Source organism: Delphinapterus leucas, chromosome 11 (genome assembly GCF_059928025.1).
Source record: "Delphinapterus leucas isolate spDelLeu-1000000601 "Yukka" chromosome 11, BTC_Dleu_Yukka2, whole genome shotgun sequence".
In the NCBI taxonomy this organism is placed as follows: Eukaryota; Metazoa; Chordata; class Mammalia; order Artiodactyla; family Monodontidae; genus Delphinapterus; species Delphinapterus leucas.
The window spans coordinates 7,731,839-7,756,636 of record NC_143139.1 but is presented as its reverse complement, the minus strand read 5'-3'; the positions used below and the strand labels follow the sequence as shown (position 1 = coordinate 7,756,636).

At 44.2% G+C, this 24,798-nt stretch overlaps 1 protein-coding gene across 3 annotated transcripts in view; it reads right to left on the bottom strand.

Moving 5' to 3' along the window:
• The window catches only part of RIMKLB (ribosomal modification protein rimK like family member B), a 140,974-nt gene that overhangs the window by 110,964 nt on the left and 5,212 nt on the right, over nt 1–24,798 (bottom strand). Inside the window, exon 1 of one of the 3 annotated variants that reach the window (XM_089920267.1) lies at nt 17,833–17,918. The exons of 1 other annotated variant lie outside the window; for it this stretch is intronic. The gene's annotated coding sequence lies outside the window, so the exon portion shown is untranslated. Of the gene's footprint in view, nt 1–817; nt 9,508–17,832; nt 17,919–24,798 lie in introns of those variants that run through there. One more of the 3 variants, XM_089920268.1, reaches the window with a different exon arrangement.

The following is a 24,798-nucleotide window of genomic DNA, read 5'->3' as shown; positions in this document are numbered from 1 at the left end:
GAGCCCTAGTCTAGGAAGATCCCACATGCCACAGAGCAACTAAGCCCATGCACCACAACTACTGAGCCTGCGCTCTAGAGCCCTCAAGCCACAACTACTGAGCCCGCAAGCCACAACTACTGAAGCCTGCAAGCCACAACTACTGAAGCCTGCGCTCTAGAGCCCGCATGCCACGACTACTGAAGCCTGTGAGCCTAGAGCCCGTGCTTCACAACAAGAGAACCCACCGCAATGAGAAGCCTACACACCTCAATGAAGAGTATCTCCTGCTCGCTGCGATTAGATAAAAGCCCTCAAGCAGCAATGAAGACCCATAGCAGCCAAAAATAAATTAATTTTAAAAAAAAGTTCATACATATTAAAAAAAAAAAAGAATCCGCCTGCCAATGAAGGGGATACGGGTTCGAGCCGGGTTCGAGCCCTGGTCCGGGAAGATCCCACATGCCGCGGAGCAACTAAGCCCATGTGCCACAACTACTGAGCCTGTGCTCTAGAGCCCACAAGCCACAACTACCAAAGCCCGCACACCTAGAACCCGTGCTCCACAACCAGAGAAGCCACCGCAATGAGAAGCCCACACACCACAACGAAGAGTAGCCCCGGCTCGCCGCAACTAGAGAAAGCCCGCATGCAGCAACGAAGACCCAATGCAGTCAAAAAATAATTAATTAATTAATTTTTTAAATAGTAATTTTGTATTAAATAAGAGGAATAACTTTCACTGGTTTTTAACATTAGAGCAACTCAAAACAGATATTAAACCCTTTAAAACAATTTTTTTAAATTAAAAAACAATTTTATTTATTTATTTACTTACAATAAGTAAGTTGGGTCTTCTATTGCTGTCTGTGGGCTTTAGCTGCGGCGAGTAGGGGCAATTCTTCCTTGCAGTGTATGGGCTTCTCATTGCGGTGGTTTCTCTTGCTGTGGAGCATGGGCTCCAGACACGCAGCCTTCAGTAGCACACGGGCTCAGTAGTTGTGGCTCGGCGGTTCTAGAGCATAGGCTCAGTAGTTGTGGCGCACGGGCTTAGTTGCTCCGCGGCGTGTGCGATCTTCCTGGACCAGGGCTCAGAACCCGTGTCCCATGTATTGGCAAGCGGATTCTTAACCACTGTGCCACCAGGGAAGTCTCACTACCTTGTTTCTCAGATTTCCAAGTAGCGCACCCTACTCTGTTCTGACAATTTGTCTGGGGCAACTCCAGCTTGGCTCTCCTCCTCCAGCTCATTACCTGCCATGTCCTGGACGACACCGCAGAGTGAGATGCATCACGGCCGCGAGGAGGCCAGGGACAGCACTTCAGAGCAGACAAAGAGTGCCGCCATGTTGGAGTCGGGCGGAACCGACCTCGCTGGCTTCCCATCTCCCTTTTAAAACAATTCTATTGGGCTTCCCTGGTGGCGCAGTGGTTGAGAGTCCGCCTGCCGATGCAGGGGACGCGCGTGCGTGCCCCGGTCTGGGAAGATCTCACATGCCGCAGAGCGGCTGGGCCCGTGAGCCGTGGCCGCTGGGTCTGCGCGTCCAGAGCCTGTGCTCCGCAACGGGGGAGGCCGCAACGGTGAGAGGCTTGCGTACCGCAAAAAAAAAAAAAAAAAACAATTCTATTCACAAATATGATCACACTACTTTACATTAACATAGCTGCTTTTTAACCACCTTAAATGCTTGACACGGCAGACTGGAAAACAAATCTAACAAATTAAACCTATAAAAGGGCAAAATAAATGTTAAATATTCCAAACATCTTAATATGGTTTACGGACTTAAATTCTCTTAAACCTTTCAGCCTGAAATGCCAATATCTAATGCAGAATTCTTGGCATTACATTTGAATGCATATTATCTTGAACTAAAATCAAAGGTATTATGTAACTGGCTTTGAGACAAGAAGGAAGGGGGCAGGGCACAACGATTAAGAGAATGCCACAACCATTTAAGAACATAAACTGGTTAGAACCGACTAGGTCCAAGATGGCACAAGATTCTACTTCCAGTAGACCTGGGCCTCATTATACGATCATTAGCATCTAAATGACACACCCGCAGGGGACATGACACAATTTCCCAAAAAGGCCATAAAGTGGGTGGTGGCCCAATTCCTGGAAATCCCCAGCCCTTCTGCAAGATACTTAGAAGATTCCTCCCACTCACTAGCCTACAAAATTATCCAGACCATAAAAACTAAACACTCCATATTTTGTGGCCGCCTCTCATCTTCTAAGAAGGCCCACACTCTATGGTGTGTGTATCTCTCTAAGTAAACTTGCTTTCACTTTACTCTGGCTTGCTCTGAATTCTTTCCTGTGCAAAGCCAAGGAACCTCACTTGGTGGCCTGTCCCAGGGACTCACTCAAGGTTACATATATAAGGATATTCATTCCAACACTGTAGTAGGGAGAAACTAAAAGTAACTGAAAGTCCATAGTAGAATGGTAAATATATTATACAACCGCCATTCTTAGTAAAAGTGTGCAACAATTTAAAAAGAATGATGGGGACTTCCCTGGGGATGCAGTGGTTAAGAATCTGCCTGCCAATGCAGGGGAAACGGGTTCGATCCCTGGTCCGGGAAGATCCCACATTCCACAAAGCAACTAGGCCTGTGTGCCACAACTACTGAGCCTGCGCTCTAGAGCCCTCGAGCCAGCCTGTGCTCCGCAACAAGAGAAGCCACCACAATGAGAAGCCTGCGCACCGCAACGAAGAGTAACCCCTGCTCACTGCAACTACAGAAAGCCGCGCACAGCAACAAAGACCCAACACAGCCATAAATAAATAAATAATTTTTTTTTTTTAAAAGTCTACAAACAATAAATGCTGGAGAGGGTGTGGAGGAAAGGGAAACCTCCTACACTGTTGGTGGGAATGTAAATTAGTATAGTCACTATGGAAAACAGTATGGAGGTTTCTTAGAAAAGTAAAAATAGAGCTACCATATGATCCTGCAATCCCACACCTGGGCATATACCCGGAGAAAACCATAATTCGAAAAGATACGTGCACTCCAATGTTCTTTGCACCACTATTTACAATAGCCAAGACATGGAAGCAACCTGAACGTCCATCAACAGTAGAATGGATAAAGAAGATGTGATATATATATAAAAAAGAATGAAATAATGCCATTTGCAGCAACATGGATGGACCTAGAGATTATCATACTAAGTAAGTCAGACAGAGAAAGACAAATATATGATATCGCTCATGTGGAATCCAGTTTTAAAAAATAATACAAATGAACTTATTTACAAAACAAAAACAGACACGTAGATTTCGGAAAAAAAAAAAAAAAAAAGCCTATGCTTACCAAAGGGGAAACATGGAGGGGAGGGATTAGAAGTTTGGGATTAACATACACACACAACTATATATAAAATAAGTAACCGACAAGGACATACTGTATAGCAGCGGTTCCCCAACCTTTTTTGCACCAGGGACCGGTTTTGTGGAACACAATTTTTCCAAGGATGGGGGCGGGGGGTGGGGAATGGTTCAGGCAGTAATGGGGAGCAATGGGGAGTGGTAAATGAAGCTTTGCTGGCTCACCTGCCACTCACCTCCTTCTGTGCAACCTGGTTCCTAACAGGCCACAGCCAGGGGGTTGGGGACTCCTGCTGTACAGCACAGGGAACTCTACTCAATACTCTGTAATAACCTATATGGGTAAAGACTCTGAAAAGAATGAATATATTTATATGTATAAATGAATCACTTTGCTGTACACCTGAAACTAACACAACATTGTAAATCAACTATACTACAATAAAAATTTTTTAAAAAAAGAAATTGTTCATTTATGAAGGTTGTGTATGAGAGAGAATTGTATGATTTGTATTGTCTTGTTTTCCCCATTATTGTCTTAGAAGGTTGTCTGAAACATAATAGGCCTTTTATATACATATTGGTTTTTAATTTTATTTATTTGTTTATTTTTTGGCTGCGTTGGGTCTTCGTTGCTGTGCGCGGCCTTTCTCTAGTTGCGGTGAACAGGGGCTACTCTTCATTGCGGTGCGTGGGCTTCTCGTTGCGGTGGCTTCTCTTGTTGGGAGCACAGGCTCTAGGCACGCGGGCTTCAGTAGTTGTGGCGCACGGGCTCAGTAGTTGTGGCTCACAGGCTCTAGAGGGCAGGCTCAGCAGTTGTGGCACATGGGCTTAGTTGCTCCGCGGCATGTGGGATCTTCCCAGACCAGGGCTCAAACCCGTGTCGCCTGCATTGGCAGGTGGATTCTTAACCACTGCGCCACCAGGAGAGCCTACATATTGTTTTGATTGGCTGAGCATCTTAAACTGGGCTACAGGTCAAGCTCCTCAACAGATCTTTAATTCTAATGAGATTGCTTGCAACCAGGCCATACTTCCTCTTGCCTGGGAGGCCACAAATAGTAAACGTCTGCTGGTCTGTGGAGTGCAGGGTGCCTCTATCTGTTCTGTGGACGATTAGGTCTGTTGACATATGCCAAGTGTCATAGCAGGCCAGGGGATCACACAGTCCATTAGTCAAGGACAAATTTGTCTGGTCTTACTGAGTGGAGGGGTGGTATGATATCCAGCAAAACTGAGGATTACCATAACCCATCACTCCTGGTACATGTGAAGATAGATTAAGGACAACCTAGGTTTGTCCTAGTTTGATAAACTAGGTTATAACTGGAGTCTAAGCTACCCTACAGTTTATAAACTTTTCAAGGGTCTAAAAACTATTTGAGACCTAAAAGCAAACAAATACCTCTAAAATACCCAGCTCCCCATTGCCAAATTCCTGCAAAAACAAAGTAAACATTTGAATGTCAACAAAACATACCATGCCAATTAGCCAATTGTTCCCCAACTCATGTATAAATTTAATGTCACACATAAATATAGGCAATTCATATGTAGTAGGGTCCCCTGTATTGTATACATTAAAAAAAATTTTTTTTCTATATACCATGACACCTTAAAAATACCTTTCTGGTTGGGGAGAGGCTGTCCTTTCTAGGGTGAGCCAATTCTTAGACATAAAAAAGATAGGCAAGCTAACCAATCCAGAGCCATGACTCCTCTGTTTGGCTCATATACCCCAAGAGGCAATATTCCTCTCCCTTAATCATCCCAGGGCCGGGTACCAGGCAACTAGGGAGCATCCCTATAGGGTAGAGCCCAGTGAAATTACTCAAACTAGCCAGTCCTAACTTGCTTACCCTGCACTGCCTTGCCTTTCCTCCCAGAAAGGCCAATAACATCTCTGGCCTAAACCTGCTCCCTCCCGTCTTGTGTCTCCTGACCGCTCTGTTCTTCTCTGTGGCCCTGGGTGGCATGCTGTGCCTCCTATCTCTAAGATCTGCAAGTATAATAAACTTTAGTCTGTATTCTCATGGCTGCACTTGACTGATCATCTCATAAAGGAATGTAAAACAGAAGAAAAAGAATGTAAAACAGAAGAAAAAGAATGTTAAACATCTCACCCTACCCAAGGAAGTACCTCCTCAGGTCTATAGGTCTTAAGATAGCACTCAGCCATCTCCTTGACTCATCCCTCGTGATTTTATCTTATACACACCTCTTCCCCCAAGGCCATGAATGGGTCTAGTTGGTGAATGTAAGAATGCCTTTACCCCTCACCCAAGTCATACATAATACACTGGGTATTCCCTTCAACCCTTGATAGTGTTTCTAGTTTTCTGAAAGATAAAATGGTGAAACTGGTACAAGGACACTCTGACCCTCCTTTGTCTCCAAGTAAAAGGTACCCTCCCTGTGCCAGGAGGATATAAAGCATCCTTATCACCAGAGACAAGGAATTTAGGGCCAAGAAGGCTATGTAAACAAACCTTGTTACTTCTTCACCTATTTACTAAACCAAGCCCAAAACCCCTTATCTTGTCAATTCCTCACAAATTTATTGTTTCTTTGCCTAAACAGTATTGAAGCTTCCTGCTTTGGTTACTTCTTTGAGTCTCAGATTTCTATGGGGCTCCAGTACACACAAAATTAAAATTGTTTTTCTCCTGTTACTCTGTCTTGTGGCAGGTGTAATTTATTACACCAGCCAAAGAATCCAGAAGGGAAGGAAACATTTTTCCACCCCTAAATGGTTTTAGTATTTCCCTAGAAGACTAAATTGCTATGATATGCAATACCTTTTTTTCTTTTTTAATTTATTTTTGGCTGTGTTGGGTCTTCATTGCTATGCGCGGGCTTTCTCTAGTTGCGATGAGCAGGGGCTACTCTTCCGTTGTGGTGCGCGGGCTTCTCATTGCGGTGGCTTCTCTTGTTGCGGAGCGTGGGCTCTAGGCACGTGGGCTTCAGTAGTTGTGGCACTCAGGCTCAGTAGTTGTGGCTCGTGGGCTCTAGAGCGCAGGCTCAGTAGTTCTGGAGCACGGGCTTAGTTGTTCCGCGGCAAGTGGGATCTTCCCAGACCAGGGCTTGAACCTGTGTCCCCTGCATTGGCAGGAGGATTCTTTTTTGAATTTTTGAATTTTATTTTATTTATTTTTTTATACAGCAGGTTCCTATTAGTTATCTATTTTATACATATTAGTGTATATATGTCAATGACAGGCGGATTTTTAACCACTCTGCCACTAGGGAAGCCCTGTAATACTTTTTATTTTGTTTGTGCATGATTTTCAAGGCTGGTATAAAGGAAGCTGACAACCAAGAATCTGTATTTCAACATGGCTTTATTATTTTTTATGCATCATATAGAGGGTAACTTGTTTCTTTGTGGGAAAACATTGCCTTGAGGTAATATATAAAACTTTACTGAAGGTTAAGAATTTATTACCTTGTGGTATGAGGACATTCGTAGGAAATGTATGACCCTCCATGGAAATTTGATTTGGGATACAGCTGGGAAATTGTACAAACATTTCCATATTCAGGGATTTGGGGATTCAGGAAGATATGGAGTAATTTTCCTTATTATTTTAAGACTCTGGGAACTCCCTGGAGGTCCAGTGGTTAGGACTACGTGCTTCACCTGCAGGGGGCACAGGTTCGATCCTTTGTTGGGGAACTAAGATCCTGCAGGCCACACCGCACGGCCCAAAAGAAGACTCTGGATTATCATCTTACCTCCACTGCTTACCTGGCTATATAATCTCTCATTCAATTCAGCTCTTTTGATATCATCAGTCTAGAAAGCACTGTTTGAGTCCTCTCACTGATGACTAGTCAGAACCTGGGAGAATATCGCTGCCATTTGTCTGTCAGAGAATGTGATCGACCCACCAACGTTGCCTTCACAGAAATCCCATAGAATAATTCCCTCCTCTACCAAGAGTATATTGTAGTACAGCAACTATGGTTTTATCCTAGCAACTTGCTCATACTACTATGTACTATAACAAGGCCAGGAAGAGCTGCAGACCACCAACCAGTTTCTAAGATCCTTCATAATTTTTGCATAAAGTGAAAGCATCAGTTACCAAGAGAAGATACAAGCTAGAGATATTGATTGGTTTGCTTCTTCGTGTGTCTCTCTCACATCTCCAGTCCAAACTGGAAGTATGCCCCTTTTCTTTCTTTTTTTTTCTCTTTTTCTTTTAAGCTACTGAAGGTGATAGAGTTAATAACACCTTTAGATTCTCATCTTCAACAACTCTTCTCTATTCAGATACACCCTTCCTGGATCTTCTAGCTCAGAAACCAGCATCCAGCACCAATAAAAATGAAGGAAAAAAATACACAGAAGAGCGGGTGCTTGGAGGAAGTACTTCTGAATCCTTTGCCATCTCCAATGCTTGGTGCTATGGGAAGGGCATGTGACCTAAAGACAGGTCCTGGGTACTTGCGCTCCAGAACTAGGTACAAAAAGTTGTCCCCGGGCTTCCCTGGTGGCGCAGTGGTTGAGAGTCCGCCTGCCGATGCAGGGGACGCGGGTTCGTGCCCCGGTCTGGGAAGATCCCACATGCCGCACAGCGGCTGGGCCCGTGAGCCGTGGCCGCTGAGCCTGCGCGTCCGGAGCCTGTGCTCCGCAACGGGAGAGGCCGCAGCAGTGAGAGGCCCGCGTACCATCAAAAAAAAAAAAAAAAGTTGTCCCCAGTTTCCTTTCCATACAGGTGTCCAAGTTGAGAGGCGGTCTCTGCTTTATTCCTGGCTCTGTAAACCACAGCTCACTAATAAACGCTGGCCCACAAACACAGCCATGAATATTTCCAACGCCTACAAAATCTGGGAAGAGCAGAGTGTATTTCCTGTTGATTTCATAAAAACAGTCAGGATCCTGGCAGGAACTGAGCGCACACTTTCACTACAAGTGAGAATAGAGTTTAAGGGAGCCAAAAAGAGATAGTGAAGTGTCCTGGGGCTAGTAAGAGCACAGGAGCTGTCCCATCTGTTGGCTGAGAGGCCAGAAAAGGTATATTACCAGGATCTGGAAGAATTAGCTGTAGGGAGAGAGCCAGCTAAGAAAGAACTGGCTACCAGAAAACTACTAGAGTTAATGAATTCAGTAAAGTAGGATACAAAATGAATGCACAGAAATCTCTAGCATTCCTATACACTAATGATGAAAAATCTGAAAGTGAAATTAAGAAAACACTCCCATTTACCATTGCAACAAAAAGAATAAAATATCTAGGAATAAACCCACCTAAGGAGACAAAAGACCTGTATGTAGAAAATTATAAGACACTGATGAAAGAAATTAAAGATGACACAAATAGATGGAGAGATATACCATGTCCTTGGGTTGGAAGAATCAACATTGTGAAAATGACTCTACTACCCAAAGCAATCTACAGATTCAATGCAATCCCTATCAAACTACCACTGGCATTTTTCACAGAACTAGAACAAAAAATTTCACAATTTGTATGAAAACACAAAAGACCCCGAATAGCCAAAGCAATCTTGAGAAAGAAAAACAGACCTGGAGGAATCAGGCTTTCTGACTTCAGACTATATTACAAAGCTACAGTAATCAACAGAGCATGGTACTGGCACAAAAACAGAAATATAGATCAATGGAACAGGATAGAAAGCCCAGAGATAAATCCAGGCACATATGGTCACCTTATCTTTGATAAAGGAGGCAAGAATATACAGTGGAGAAAAGACATCCTCTTCAGTAAGTGGTGCTGGGAAAACTGGACAGCTACATGTAAAAGAATGAAATTAGAACAGTCCCTAATACCATACACAAAAATAAACTCAAAATGGATTAAAGACCTAAATGTAAGGCCAGACACTATCAAACTCTTAGAGGAAAACATAGGCAGAACACTCTATGACATACATCACAGCAAGATCCTTTTTGACCCACCTCCTAGAGAAATGGAAATAAAAACAAAAATAAACAAATGGGACCTAACGAAACTTAAAAGCTTTTGCACAGCAAAGGAAACCATAAACAAGACAAAAAGGCAACCCTCAAAATGGGAGAAAATATTTGCAAATGAAGCAACTGACAAAGGATTAATCTCCAAAATTTACAAGCAGCTCAATATCAGAAAAACAAACAACCCAATCCAAAAATGGGCAGAAGACCTAAATAGACATTTCTCCAAAGAAGATATACAGATTGCCAACAAACACATGAAAGAATGCTCAACATCATTAATCATTAGAGAAATGCAAATCAAAACTACAATGAGATATCATCTCACACCAGTCAGAATGGCCATCATCAAAAAATCTACAAACAATAAATGCTGGAGAGGGTGTGGAGAAAAGGGAACCCTCCTGCACTGTTGGTGGGAATGTAAATTGATACAGTCACTATGGAGAACAGTATGGAGGTTCCTTAAAAAACTAAAAATAGGGCTTCCCTGGTGGCGCAGTGGTTGAGAGTCCGCCTGCTGATGCAGGGGACATGGGTTCGTGCCCCGGACCGGGAAGATCCCACATGCCGGACAGGGAAGATCCCACATGCCGCGGAGCGGCTGGGCCCGTGAGCCGTGGCCGCTGAGCCTGCGCGTCCAGAGCCTGTGCTCCGCAATGGGAGAGGCAACAACAGTGAGAGGCCTACGTACCGCAAAAAAAAAAAAAAAAAAAACTAGAAGTAGAACTACCATAGGACCCAGCAATCCCACTACTGGCCATATACCCTGAGAAAACCATAATTCAAACAGAGTCATGTACCACAATGCTCATTGCAGCTCTATTTACAATAGCCAGGACATGGAAGCAACCTAAGTGTCCATCAGCAGATGAATGGATAAAGAAGATGTGGCACATATATACAATGCACTATTACTCAGCCATAAAAAGACATGAAACTGAGTTATTTATGGTGAGGTGGATGGACCTAGAGTCTGTCATACAGAGTGAAGTAAGTCAGAAAGAGAAAAACAAATACCGTATGCTAACACATATATATGGAATCTAAGGGAAAAAAATGGTCATGAAGAACCTAGGGGCAAGATGGGAATAAAGACACTGACCTACTAGAGAATGGACTTGAGGATATGGGGAGGGGGAAGGGTAAGCTGTGACAAAGTGAGAGAGTGGCATGGACATATATACACTACCAAATGTAAAATAGATAGCTAGTGGGAAGCAGCCGCATAGCACAGGGAGATCAGCTCGGTGCTTTGTGACCACCTAGAGGGGTGGGATAGGGAGGGTGGGAGGGAGGGAGACACAAGAGGGAAGAGATATGGGAATATATGTATATGTATAACTGATTCACTTTTTTATAAAGCAGAAACTAACACACCATTGTAAAGCAATTATACCCCAATAAAGATGTTAAAAAATAAAAAAATAAATTAAAAAAAAAAGAAAGAACTGGAAAGAACTTGTCTTAAGTCAGGCCACCAGGGAAATAGGCACAAAGCCTAGCTAGCCTAATGCATAACAAGCTGTTCTAATCTTTGGACCGTGAAACCTACACAGTACAAATAACCACCTCTGAGTGTTAATCAAATAAATACTGCCCCTAGGGTTTTAAAGCTGTCATGGTCCATGAAATCTGGTTTCTTTTTCCTTCTAATTTTATATCCCATGGGGGCTTCATGTACCCTTTACCATAGATGAGATCTGAATCCAAAATTAAGCTAAGAGGGATAAAGTATATCAAAATCAGTGAGCGGTTCACGCAAAGATGAGATTTCATAAGTATTTACTACAAAATAAAAATTGCCAATAACTTACATAGGAATGAAACGGGCTCAGAATTACATCTTGTGTCCCAGGATGAATCAGCTGTCCCCTAAATTTTTTTTTGTTGTTATCTATTTTTTATAGTACTGTGTGTATGTGTATGTTAATCCCAAACTCCTAATTTATCCCTCCCCACCCTTTGCACTTTGGTAACCATATGTTTGTTTTCTATGTCTGTGGGTCAGCTGTCAAGTTACTGCGAATTTTAATTTATTCAAGTTACTGCGAATCTTTCTTTGGCATACCTGGTGCTCTTTTTTTTAAATTAATTAATTAATTTATTTATTTATGGCTGCATTAGGTCTTCATTGTTGCGCGTGGGCTTTCTCTAGTTGTGGCGAGCAGGGGCTACTCTTCGTTGTGGTGCACCAGCTTCTCATTGTGGTGGCTTCTCCTGTTGTGGAGCATGGGCTCTAGGCACACAGGCTTCAGTAGTTGTGGCATGCGGGCTTCAGTAGTTGTGGCACACGGACTCAGTAGTTGTGGCTCGCGGGCTCTAGAGCTCAGGATCAGTAGTTGTGGTGCACGAGCTTAGTTGCTCTGCAGCATGTGGGACCTTCCCGGACCAGGGCTTGAACCAGTGTCCCCTGCATTGGCAGGTGGATTCTTAACCACTGCGCCACCAGGGAAGTCCCCACGCTGCTCTTGACATTGACAATTATCAGTTATAAAATAGTTATTCCAGATAGTCTAGCCTATTCTTATATGAAAGTCTGTACTTTATCTCTGATCCTTTAAGAACCTCCTAGGGAATTCCCTGGTGGTTCGGTGGTTACGACCCTTGGGCTTCCACTGCAAGAGGCTCAGTCAGGTTCAATCCCTGGTTGGGGAACTAAGATCCTACACACCGCAGGGGGCAGCCAAAAAAAAAAGTAAAGAACCTCAGTTTGAGAAATACTGACTTGGCCAGTTTCAGAGGATACCTGTTCTCAGCAAGTATAGGGTCTCAGTGAAACTGTCAAGAACACTAGAAACATAGGTAGCATTCTTATTATATTGTGTAAAAATTTGATACTCTTTGGTGTGCAGGTCAAAACTCATCATCCAGGTCTGTACAGATACACGTATCTGCGTTCACTCACTTTCAGTGCTGGGACAAGGAGGTAGGTGTACAGGAAGTGATTTGGGTTTGTTGGTTCTTTTGTCTCTGGCTCCTATGGAATTTGTTAGTTTTAGTAATGAGGCAATGAAGCAGGGCTGTCCAAGCACATGGAAACTCTTCAGAATCAGAAAACTCATTTTATACTTTAAAGCAAGAAAAAGATCTTTCATGAAGAAGGATCAGATGTTTAAAAATATTAGCTCAGGGGACTTCCCTGGTGGTCCAGGGGGTAAGACTCCGTGCTCCCAATGCAGGGGGCCCGGATTTGATCCCTGGTCAGGGAACTAGATCCTGCATGCGTGCTACAACTAAGAGTCCACATGCCGCAATGAGGATTCCGAGTGCCACAACTAAGACCCCATGCAGTCAAAATAAATAAATAAATAATTTTTAAAATAAAAAATAAAAATATTAGCTCAGAAAACAAGTCTGCACTAGGGTGTTGATTCCAAGTATAATGAAAAAGACATGTACGAACTAGCAGAACAAGAACCCACAGCATGTTTCCTCCAAGGGATATCTTTAAGTTGTAAAATCTGAAGGGAAATAGATCTGATCCGTAAAGAAAATTATAAGAAATGCTCTTTCTGTCACAAGACGGCTTCCTCTTTGGTGAGCAGTATAGTGGCGTGACAAGGAGCTTAAACTCTGGAGGAAGAGTGGGTTTAGACTTAGTAGCTATGTGACTTTTCTCAAGTCATTTGAACCTATGTGCCTCAGTTTCCCCATTTATAAAGTGGGGATAATGATAGTAGTTACTTAGTGGGGGCAGTCGTTAAGATTAAATGAGTTCACATGTATAAACCACTTACAATTCTCTATATAGGTATGTATTTATGCATATATATATAAATGTATATATATGTTATTTCTCCCCATTCTACCTAGTACTTATAAAATTTGATTGCCCTATTTGTCTACAAGGCTGCCTTGACTAACTATACTGAACCTTGTAGGTTTCCCAAGCACCTATGGTATATTTGGAAGAAAAACCACTTAATCTATAACTTTGGAGCTCAAGGGGGGAAAAGTCAGGATTAGAAACATAGTTGTGAAATAATTAATAATAATAACTATCATTTATTGAGTGTTTATCAATATTCCAGGCTGTTCTAGGGACTTCCCTGGTGGTGCAGTCGTTAAGAATCCGCCTGCCAATGCAGGGGACACAGGTTCGAGCCCTGGTCCGGGAAGATCCCACATGCTGCGGAGCAACTAAGTCCGTGCACCACAACTACTGAGCCTGCGCTCTAGAGCCCATGAGCCACAACTACTGAAGCCCGCGTGCCTACAGCCCATGCTCTGCAACAAAGAGGAGCCACCGCAGTGAGAAGCCCGTGCACCTCAACGAAGAGTAGCCCCCGCTCACTGTAACTAGGGAAAGCCCATGCGCAGCAACGAAGACCCAACTCAGCCATAAATAAATAAATAAATAAAATATTAAATCACTTAAAAAAAATTCCAGGCTGTTCTAAATGCTTTACATGTATTATATTGTATGACTCTCGTAACAACCGTATGGTGTAGGTACTTTATTATACCTTCTTTTTTTTTTTTTGCGGTACGCGGGCCTCTCACTGCTGTGGCCTCTCCCGTTGCGGAGCACAGGCTCCGGACGCGCAGGCTCAGCGGCCATGGCTCACGGGCCCAGCCGCTCCGCGGCATGTGGGATCTTCCCGGACCGGGGCACGAACCCGTGTCCCCTGCATCGGCAGGCGGACTCTCAACCACCGCGCCACCAGGGAAGCCCTATTATGCCATTTTATAGAGGAGAGAACTGAAGCACAAACAGGTGAAGTAATTTGCCCCATGTCACGCAGCAGAAGTAACAGAGCTAGAATTTGAGCAGTTTGGAGGTTCTAGGTTCTAGACTGTCCTCTTACTACCAGACATCATATTAGCATATTTATATATTATAGGTTGCGCTGATATTCAGCCAGTACAACAGAGTACAGCCAGACCGTCTGTCTGATTGGTTGACGCCCTCTTCTGACTTAGTTGGTGCTAGGATGATTCCATTGTTAACATATTATATCACTCCTGATTACAGGTGTAGTTGAAGCCCCGGAAATGAATGAGATGTCCTGGGAAGTGTTTAGGTAACAGGGAAGAGCCAAATCGGACTACACGTTGGATCTGTTTCTTTCACTTTAACCTTTGCTCTCCACTGCTTTTGTTCACTGTCTCTACATAATGGCTTGCCTAGGGGAACCCTGCCCCTCTGCCTGAATATTAAACCAAAGTGCTTTTGTTCAGGGAAACATCCAGACCCGTTCCACCTGTGGAGGGCTGCAAGGAAGAAGAAATTAACACATCCCCTCCCGGAGGCTGGCCATTCCAGGAGATATCTGCAAAAATTATGGGCTTTTTACTTTACTTCCTCATCTCCTCCCCCTCTCTGTGCTATAAAAGAAACGGGCATCCAACCCCCATAAGATGGTTTTTCAGAGACACCAGTCTGCCCGCTTTCCAAATAAACACCTTCTATTCATTGGCCTGTCGTGGGGCGAGCAGAGCGAGCTTGGACTCAGTAACATTTATACGATTTGAGAAAACTAGTATTTGAGCTCCATGAAAGATAGGGTCTCTTTTATTTACTGCTCTGTTACCAGATTGGTTTTACTCAATCTATCGAATGAATGAATGAGAGGTGATAATCTTATAAAACACCAATATTTCAGTGGTGGACAAAGTAAGAAATGCCTAAGAAGACAACTGAGAAGGAAACCAGGAGACAACAGGTCTTGGGTATCAAAGAGTTCCAAGAAGAATGTGATCAAACACAAGAAGACAAATAGACAAAAGAAGTCAAAATTGAAGACAGCCCATTGGTGTCCTTAGCAAAGGCTTACAAAGCAATTGAGGAGCAGAAGATAAAGAAATAAAATAATGATGGGCTTCCTTGGTGGCGCAGTGGTTGAGAGTCCGCCTGCTGATGCAGGGGACACGGGTTCGTGGCGCGGTCCGGGAAGATCCCACATGCCGCGGAGCGGCTGGGCCCGTGAGCCATGGCCGCTGAGCCTGCGCGTCCGGAACCTGTGCTCCGCGGCGGGAGAGGCCACAACAGTGAGAGGCCCGCGTACCGCAAAAAAACAAAAAACATCATAAAGTTTATCTAGTAAAAGAAACATGTGAGAAAGCCAAGAAAACTCTGAAAAAGGAAAAGAATAATGGGGGCAGGGTGGGCAGCAATTGGGAGATAGGGATTGATATATACACACTACTATATATAAAATAGATAACTAATAAGGACCTACTGTATAGCACAGGGAACTCTACTCAATACTCTGTAATGATCTATATGGGAAAAGAACCTAAAAAAGAGTGGACGTATGTATACGTATAACTGATTCATTTTGCTGTACAGCAGAAACACACCATCGTAAATCAAGTATATTCCAATAAAAATTACTAAAAAAACCAAAAGAAAGAAAAGAAAAAGAATGATGGGGCATACCTCCTTGATCTCCTTTCTACTTTTCTATTCTAACTTTGCTTTAAAAATAGTTCATCCATCCTGTTTCTGACCATAATATATTATTCTTCAAGCTTGATTGTTTAAATACACCCACTATACCTATTTAATCTTATCAAGATTTCCACTTCAGTGACCTTTCTGACTTTTCCCAACTCACCAGCCCTCTTCTTTCTTCATTTTCTTTCTTATTCAGCTCAGAGACTGACTCATCTGAAACTTTTTTGCCCCTCTGCCTCTTTTTATTGCTCCCATCTGCCCAAATCCTAAAACTGGCTATCAGCATCCTCCACGCCAGCACCTTAGCAGCTCAGTTCAACGGGAAAATTCCACACAATAGGGCAGATTTCTTTTTTTTTTTTTTTAGCCACGCCATGTGCCTTGTGGGATCTTAGTTCCCCAACCAGGGATTGAGCCCAGGCTACGGCAGTGAGAACGCAGAGTCCTAACCACTGCAAGGCCAGGGAATTCCAATAGGGCAGATTAAGGACTGTAAATGTATCACCAGCATCCCAAAGGGGCCCTTATAACTAAGAATAGCGAGTCTACTCGATTCCCCTTGTCAACTCCCTCTCACCACCTTGGGTGTAAGGGGGTAGAGGTGAGTGAATGTATTTATACTCTGGTAGAGGGAAAAGTCTAATCATTGTCAAATAACAAAAATAAAACAATTTAGTAACCAGTTTGATGTCCTTTACTCAAAGGAAAACAAACCATGAGCTGGGGGAATACAGTGCCTTCGAAGCAGTGGAGCCCTCTTTTCGAGGGAGGTCTAGGCAAGAGTGAGTGTTAGAAGCAGCAGCTTGGAAACAGGGCATGTGTGATTGGCTGGGAGGTCAAGGGTTTCCTTGTAAGGCTGGAGGTCCTATTTTCTCGGGTAAGGTAAGCTAAAGCTGAGTGGGAGGGTGGTGACTGGTGTGTGTTAGGTTTCTTGGACAGTGGGGCATTTCCTGTTTAAGTGTGGGCTGAAAACTGAAGTTTTGTGATGTGGACCATCCTCTATTTCTTGGGTCCCTAAATTAGGTCCTAGACCCATTTCCACTGCTAGAGGAGGTTCTCCCCCCCACACACACACACACCACCAAACAATGCTTGGTAGACCAGCTGGGTGTCCTACAATTCAATTCAATTATGACACTATCTACCTGGAGACAGCATCAGATTCCACAGGTTAAGAGCTCAGTTCTCCAAGACTACTTCCCAACCCTGTCCTTCAGACACCAATTGCAAGCTCAAATTACCTGCGCTTTTGACTGACCACAAATTAGAGGTTCCAGAGATCCCCTCTAACCTAGGATGCTAATCTCAAGTCCAGGTTATCACTGATACTTCTCACTGACTGGCTATTATCAATCAGAAGTTTCTGGGAATTCCTTGGCGATCCAGTGGTTAGGGCTCCGCGCTTCCATTGCGGGGGGGGGGGGGGGCCCGAGGGCGTGGCGGGGCACGGGTTCGCTCCCTGGTCGGGGAACTAAGATCTCACAAGCTGCACGGTGCAGCCAAAAAAAAAGGTTCCACAACCCTCTTCTCAGGTTCGATTAATTTGCTAGAGCAGCTCACAGAACTCAGAGAAAAGTTTTACTTACTAGATTGCCGGTTTATTATATAAACCAGGAAAAAACAGATAAAGGAAATGCATAACGCAAGGTCTGGAGAAAGCGTATGGGGTGCCCATGCCTTCTCCCAGCGCCACCCTCTCCCCACATCTCCACCAACCTGGAAGCTTTCCAAACACTGTCCTGGATTTTTATTACAGGACTTCATTACACAGGCGTGATTGACTAAATCTTTTGCCATTGGTCCCCCCTCCCCTCCTAGAAGGTCCAAGGGTGGAAGAGAAAGTTCCAACCCTACAAACACAGGGTTATCTCCCTTGGCAATCAGCCCTACCCTTAGGCAACATAAGGGCATTCCAAAAGTTGCCTCCTGAACATAGCAAAACACCTTCTCTCTCTCTTCACTTAGGAAATTCCAAGAGTTTTAGAAGCTCAGTGGTAAAAAACAGGACAAAGCCCAAATACATATTCCTTATTATAATTCACATCATAATTCATAACATCCCAGTCCCGATATACAAATTATCCTTATCAGCATGCCGTAGAAACTACAAAGTTTGTCTTTGCCTATATAAAATTTTAAATTAAGAAAAAAAGTCATAACATTACCCCATCAAACTTGGATCTGCCGGCCTCCCTGCAAATCCCATTTACTGACACGGGGACGTGGTGACAGAAAGTACCGCATTTACTTCAGGGCACCTAGGAAGGAGAACAGGTAGCTCATCCTCAAAAGAACTGAACTCCCAGATGGCTTTCAGGGAATGATTTTTAAAGGTGACATTTGGGGTGAGGGTTGCAGAGGGCATGACTTTTTTCTGATTGGTTGCTGGTGAGGTAACAGGGTGGTGTTTCAGAAATCTTAATCATCGACCTTCTGGTTCCAACCAGTCTGGGGTCTACATGTTTGTGGTTGGCATGTAGTCACCATCCTCCACCTGGGCTGGGGTCTTATTTTCTGCAGAGCAATTCAAAGATATGCATCAGATTGTTATATATATCCCTTGAGAGGAACTCAGACTCTTTTATTGCTGCACTATTGCTTCTGGACTGCTTTTCCTGAGTTTCTGCATTCCCTCACCTCCCTAATTAGAAACTGTTAGATTCTGCTCTTTGGAAGTCAGGGGAGGCCTAGGAGTCTAAAGCTTTTTTCTTTCTTTTTTTTTTTTTATAAATTTATTTATTTATTTTTGGCTGCGTTGGGTCTTCATTGCTGCGCACAGGCTTTCTCTAGTTGCGGCGAGCAGGGGCTACTCTTCATTGTGGTGCGTGGGCTTCTCATCGGGTGGCTTCTCTTGTTGTGGAGTACGGGCTCCAGGAATGCAGGCTTCAGTAGTTGTGGCACGTGGGCTTCAGTAGTTGTGGCTCGTGGACTCTAGAGCACAGGCTCAGTAGTTGTGGTGCATGGGCTTAGTTGCTCCAAGGCATGTGGGATCTTCCTGGACCAGGGCTCAAACCCGTGTCCCCTGCATTGGCAGGCAGATTCTTAACCACTGCGCCACCAGGGAAGTCCCTCTAAAGCTTTTTTCTAACAAACAAGAAACCATGGGACACAGAGGGGCTTTTGTACCTAGGAGGGCCCCACAGAGTCCGGCTCCGTTTCAATAAAGTCAAAAGACTGGGAAAAATACATATGAGAGAAATGGACGTTTCCTCTAATGTACAAATCTCTCTCACAAATTAATAGAGGAGAGAAGACAAACCAATAAAAAAAAAAGGGCAAAGGATTGAAGGGGAGCAAAATTTGCCACCCTAAAACATCTCTTTGGCATGTGGGTTATTTCAAGCTGAAAACAATCAAGGCCCAAAAGACTCAAGGAGAAAATTTGACCTTCCCCCTTAGCTGCCTAAAGAATTTAGATAAAGGGCCAGTTCCCAGAACAGAGCTGTCACCAGAGAGCTTTGCAAAGACTATGGGCTGAGTGTGGTGGGGAAACTCCGCAGGGCCTGGAGATCAGAGTCCACTCTGGGTCCCATTGTCTCTGCACAGCCCAGCAAACATCTGTTTGCCATTCACTTTCCATTTCCTTGTGAATTGCGTTCCTCCCCTTTGAGGTCCCAAATCACTACCCACAGCCTCTTTTGTCTTTAGCTGAAGATGGTATTTAAGGTCAGGGCTTCAGCCATTTGGGTGAGTTACTCAGTTTTTCTGGGTCTCTCCCATGTATACATGTTATCAAACTTTTGTTTGATTTTCTCCTGTTATCTATATCATGTCACATCAATTCTTAGACCATCCAGAAGAACTAGAAGGGTAGAGGGAAATTTCTTCCTCCGCAACAGGAAAACATAATTCCCAGTCAATGAATACCCATATACAAAATGCCAAATACCACAAATTAAAGAATTAGAAATTAAAGTACCATTGTTCATCCATCAGATTGTCAAAGATTTAAGAGATTGATCATACCCATGTGACATTGTGATTTATAATAAGAAATATATATTTGGTCTTCACCCTGTTGGCGGCACAAAGCTCCCTTGGAATTTCCTACATGTTGAGCACAGTAAGTGTCTTTTGTTATGTTTATGAGGTGACTTTTGGAATCCCCCTAGGTAACATAAAGGTGAAGTCTGGCTGCCAGGAATATCAACATGCGATTAGAAGGCTGGAACTTTCAGTTCAGCCCCTGACCTTGGGGGAGAGAAGATGGAGAAAACTGAGTTCAATCACCGATGGCCAATCATGCCTATGTAATGATGCCTTCATAAAAACTCAAAAGGTGGGGTTTCTGAGAGCTTTCATATTGGTGAGCCAGAGAGTAACCGTATCCCTGGAGAGCAGTGCACCCCAAACTCCACCAGGACAGAAGCTTCTTTGTTCAGGACCCTTCCAGGTCTTGCCGTATGTATCTCTTCAACTGGCTGTTCATTTGTGTCCCTTTTTTGGGGGGGGGGCACGCCATAGGGCATGCGAGATCTTAGTTCCAGGACCAGGGGTGAAACCTGTGCCCCCTGCAGTGGAAACGAGGATTCTTAACCACTGGACCACCAGGAAGTCCCAGCATTTGTATCCTTTAATATCCTTCATAATAAGCCAGATATCTAGTAAGTCAACTGACTTCATGAATACTGTGAGTTGCTCTAGCAAATTAATCAAACCCCAGGAGTGGGTCAAGGGAACCTCCAATTTATACCCAGTTGGTCAGAAACATAGGTAACAACCTGGACTTTCAATTGGCATCCGAGGTGGGGGCAGTCTCGCGGGACTGAGTCCTTAACCAGCGGGATCTGACACAAGACAGTATCAGAATTGAGAATCAAAGAATTGTTTTATGTGTGGAAAACCCACACAGTTGGTGTCATAAGTGAAGTAGCAAAGCAGGGTGAGAGTAAAGGAAAGACACAGAGGACTGTGTTTTTTCATTATCCAGTGTTGGCAAGGATGTAGGAAAACTGGAATTTCACTTTTTTTTCTTGGATACATTCTTCTGGATCTCTTTATCCTCTTTCTCCAAACTAATTACTTTCTGTTACCCTGGGATCTCCCTTCACTATCATCCTGGGAATTTTTTTCCTCTTCTCTTCTGTGTTGAATTACTTGTGTCCTGAATTCCAAGCACTCTCTTTTTATGGTTTAGTCCCTCATTCTGATGTACTGAATCCTCCAGTGGCTTCCTGAGAAAGCATGGGAAATGATTTTTTTTGGATACATTGCATGTTGGAAATGTCTTTATTCACAACTCACTCTAGATAGCTTGGCCGACTGTAGAAGTCAGCTGAGAAACATTTTATCTTCAGAATTTTAAAAGTATGGGTCAAGCTTCTTCTAGATTTCAATGCTGATCTTGAGAAGACTGACAATAATCTTCTTATCTTTTGCATGTAACACCCCCTGCCTCACCCCCAAGCTGTTAGGATTCTCTTTTTAAACATATGTTGAAATTCCACGTGGCTGATGTGCATCAATGTGGGTCTTTTTTCATGTAGAAAGCTGGACACTAGGACTTTGCTCACCTTCAGTCTGTAAAATCACATTTTTTGGTTCTAAATTCTATGGAATTCAAACCAAGCAAATAAAGCAGAAAATCTACAAGGTACTGAAAAATCTAAAAGAGGTAAGTAGGGCCATTTGGAAGTTAGATTTTGAGAATGGAGTTAGATTTTTGATTGTGGCGGGTAATGAAACCGAGTGGGGCCCTGTGAGGCTCCCAGGCATGGAGCCTCTTTTTTTGGCCCCCGATTTCTTGTAGGCAAGACTCCAGCCTCCACGACCTACGCTGAGCTCCAAAGGGTGGATTCAAACAGTTGCTAATCAAGGGAGAACAGGCAAGAAACCACATGGGGCGAGATTAAAGGGACCAGAGAAGCTCATCAAGATTAGGAGGCCCGACCACCTGAAACCCTGCACACACCCTCATCTTGTCAGCAACCCAGCCTTGGGTAATATTGTTATAAAACTTCTCACTGGGCTTCCCTGGTGGCGCAGTGGTTGAGAGTCCGCCTGCCGATGCAGGGGACACGGGTTCGTGCCCCGGTCCGGGAAGATCCCACATGCCGCGGAGCGGCTGGGCCCGTGAGCCATGGCCGCTGAGCCTGCGCGTCCAGAGCCCGTGCTCCACAACGGGAGAGGCCACAACAGTGAGAGGCCCACGTACCACAAAAAAAACCAAAAAAACCCCCAAAAAACTTCTCACTACCCTCTCCAAGTTGGGACACATAGTCTTTCGAGGCAGGAGCCAACTGTGTCCCCCTTTGCCTGGTAGAGTATTGAATAATAAAGCTATCCTTTTCTACTTCACCCCAAACTCTCTCTCCAAGATTTAATTTGGCCCTGGTGTACAGAGAAGCTGAGCTTTCAGCATCAGTAACAAATTACTTTTTTTTTTTTTTTTACTGTAGGACAGTTGTAATACCAATTTTCCCATTATCTCAAGTGGCTATGTATCCCGTTGCATTCAGTGGGACTTTACTTTTCTGGATGCTGCAATTATCTTAAAGTTTCCCTCATCTGTTGATGGCAGAGGGATAACTGTCATAACTAGAGAAAGCATAATTAGAATATTTGTCTATTAAAGAAAGAAACTTTATTCCAGCCACTCTGATGGTTGGCTAATTTCCTGACTTCCACAAAGCATGGACAATGAGTAAGGATTTCTTTTTTCTTTTTTTTTTTTTTTTGCAGTACGCGGGCCTCTCACTGTTGTGGTCTCTCCCGCTGCGGAGCACAGGCTCCGGACGCACAGGCTCAGCGGCCATGGCTCACGGGCCCAGCCGCTCCACGGCATGTGGGATCTTCCCGGACCGGGGCATGAACCCGCCTCCCCTGCATCGGCAGGCGGACTCTCAACCACTGTGCCACCAAGGAAGCCAGAGTAAGGATTTCTTGATTCAGCCTAGTCCAGCTTCACCTGATTTTTCAAAGTTTGCTTGGGCAGAACTTTCAAACCTATAATAGACCTGCCATCGGTCAAACATTTGCAGTTTTGTTAATGCTTTAAATCTGTATCACTTCTGCAGGAATGGGTTTCCTTCCTAGGTTTTTCAGTTTCCTTACAGATGTTCTCCATTTCTCAAAGTGTGTTTCATGGAACTCTATTTTTACATGAGTTTCAAATATGCATCTTTTAAAAGTAGCTTTAGTTCTTAAGAAGTTGGGAAATTCTGCACAGAATCTCTTAAAGTTTCCTAATATGTATTTAAAAAATAAATGCCCATAAAGAATCTTTAAGAGAGTCTAGTCACCACAGAATGCAATTTAGCAATTGCAGTCTTAGAAAGTACTTTTGGGGAATTCCCTGGTGGTCCAGTGGTTTGGACTCTGCACTTCCCCTGCAGGGGGCATGAATGCAATTCTTGGTTGGGGAATTAAAATCCCGCACACCCTGTGCCAAAAATAAAAGCATTTATTTGATGAAATATCAAACAAATATTCACCATGTGCTTTATGTCAGTGAATAACACTGTGATTGCACTAATATTTCAGTTGCAAAATAGAAGGACACCTCCATCTTCTGCAACCTCCGTGTTCAATCAGTCACCCTTCTTGGGGACTTCCCTGGTGGCGCAGTGGTTAAGAATCCACCTGCCAATGCAGGGGACACAGGTTCGAGCCCTGGTCTGGGAAGATCCTACATGCCATGGAACAACTAAACCCCCGTGCGCCACAACTACTGAGCCTGCGCTCTAGAGCCCACACGCCATAACTACTGAAGCCCACGTGCTGCAACTACTGAAGCCCGGGCGCTTAGAGCCTGTACTCTGCGATATGAGAAGCCACCGCAATGAGAAGCCCATGCGCTGCAACGAAGCGTAGCTCCCGCTCGCTGCAACTAGAGAAAGCCCGCACGCAGCAATGAAGACTCAATGCAGCCAAAAAAACAAAAATAATTTTAAAATTAAAGAAAAAAACAAAAATTCTTCCCTGATGGTGCAGTGATTAAGAATCCGCCTGCCAATGCAGCAGACACGGGTTTGAGCCCTGGTCCGGGAAGATCCCACATGCCGAGGAGCAACTAAGCTCGTGCGCCACAACTACTGAGCCTGTGTTCTAGAGCCCGCAAGCCACAACTACTGAACCCACGTGCCACAACTACTGAAGCCCGCACGCCTAGAGCCCATGCTCTGCAACAAGAGAAGCCACCGCAATGAGAAGGCTGTTCACCTCAATAAAGAGTAGCCCCCGCTCACAGCAACTAGAGAAAGCCCACGCGCGGCAACGAAGACCCAACACAGCCAAAAATAAATAATTTTTTAAAAAAAAGAATTCCAACCCAGACCATTTGCATCTGGAGTCTGCACCCTTTATCACTTCACCATACTTTCTCTTTTGAGACCCTTTCACCTGGAAGGGCCATCCTTGTCCCTCTGATTTACCTAAAGATTACCTGTGGGTAACATGTGCCATGCTTTTGGCCACTCTGTCTATATTTGGGGGATTTCCCACATCAAGTGTGGAAGGCAGGGACTTCCCTGGTGGCACAGTGGTTAAGGCTACCCACTCCCAGTGCAGGGGGTGCGGGGTTCAATCTCTCGATCCCTGGTCAGGGAACTAGATCCCACATGCATGCCACAACTAAGGAGGCGGTGAGCCGCAACTAAGGAGCCCACCTGCCGCAACTAAGGAGCCTGCCTGCCACAACTAAGAGCCGGTGCAACCAAATAAATAAATATTAAAGAACCACTCTGCTAAGTCACTCCCAAATTCCTGATGCAGAAACTGTGAGATAATAAATGTGTCTTGAGTAAGCCACTAGGTTTTGGGGTGATTTGTTATACACCAATAGATAACTAATTCAATAGAGAGAAATAGAAGTTTCTGGCTTCAATCTTCCTTTTCCTTAAGCCATAATCATCCAGATTTTATAGACGTGTAAAATTTTTTTTAATTAATTAATTTATTTATTTTTGGCTGCTTTGGGTCTTTGTTGCTGCGCACAGGCTTGTCTCTGGTTGCTGCGAGCGGGGGCTATTCTTCGTTGCTGTGCGCGGACTTCTCACTGTGGTGGCTTCTCTCATTGCGGAGCACGGGCTCTAGGCGCGCAGGCTTCAGTAGTTGTGGCACACGGGCTCAGTAGTTGTGGCTCACAGGCTCTAGAGCACAGGCTCAGTAATTGTGGCGCACAGGCTTAGTTG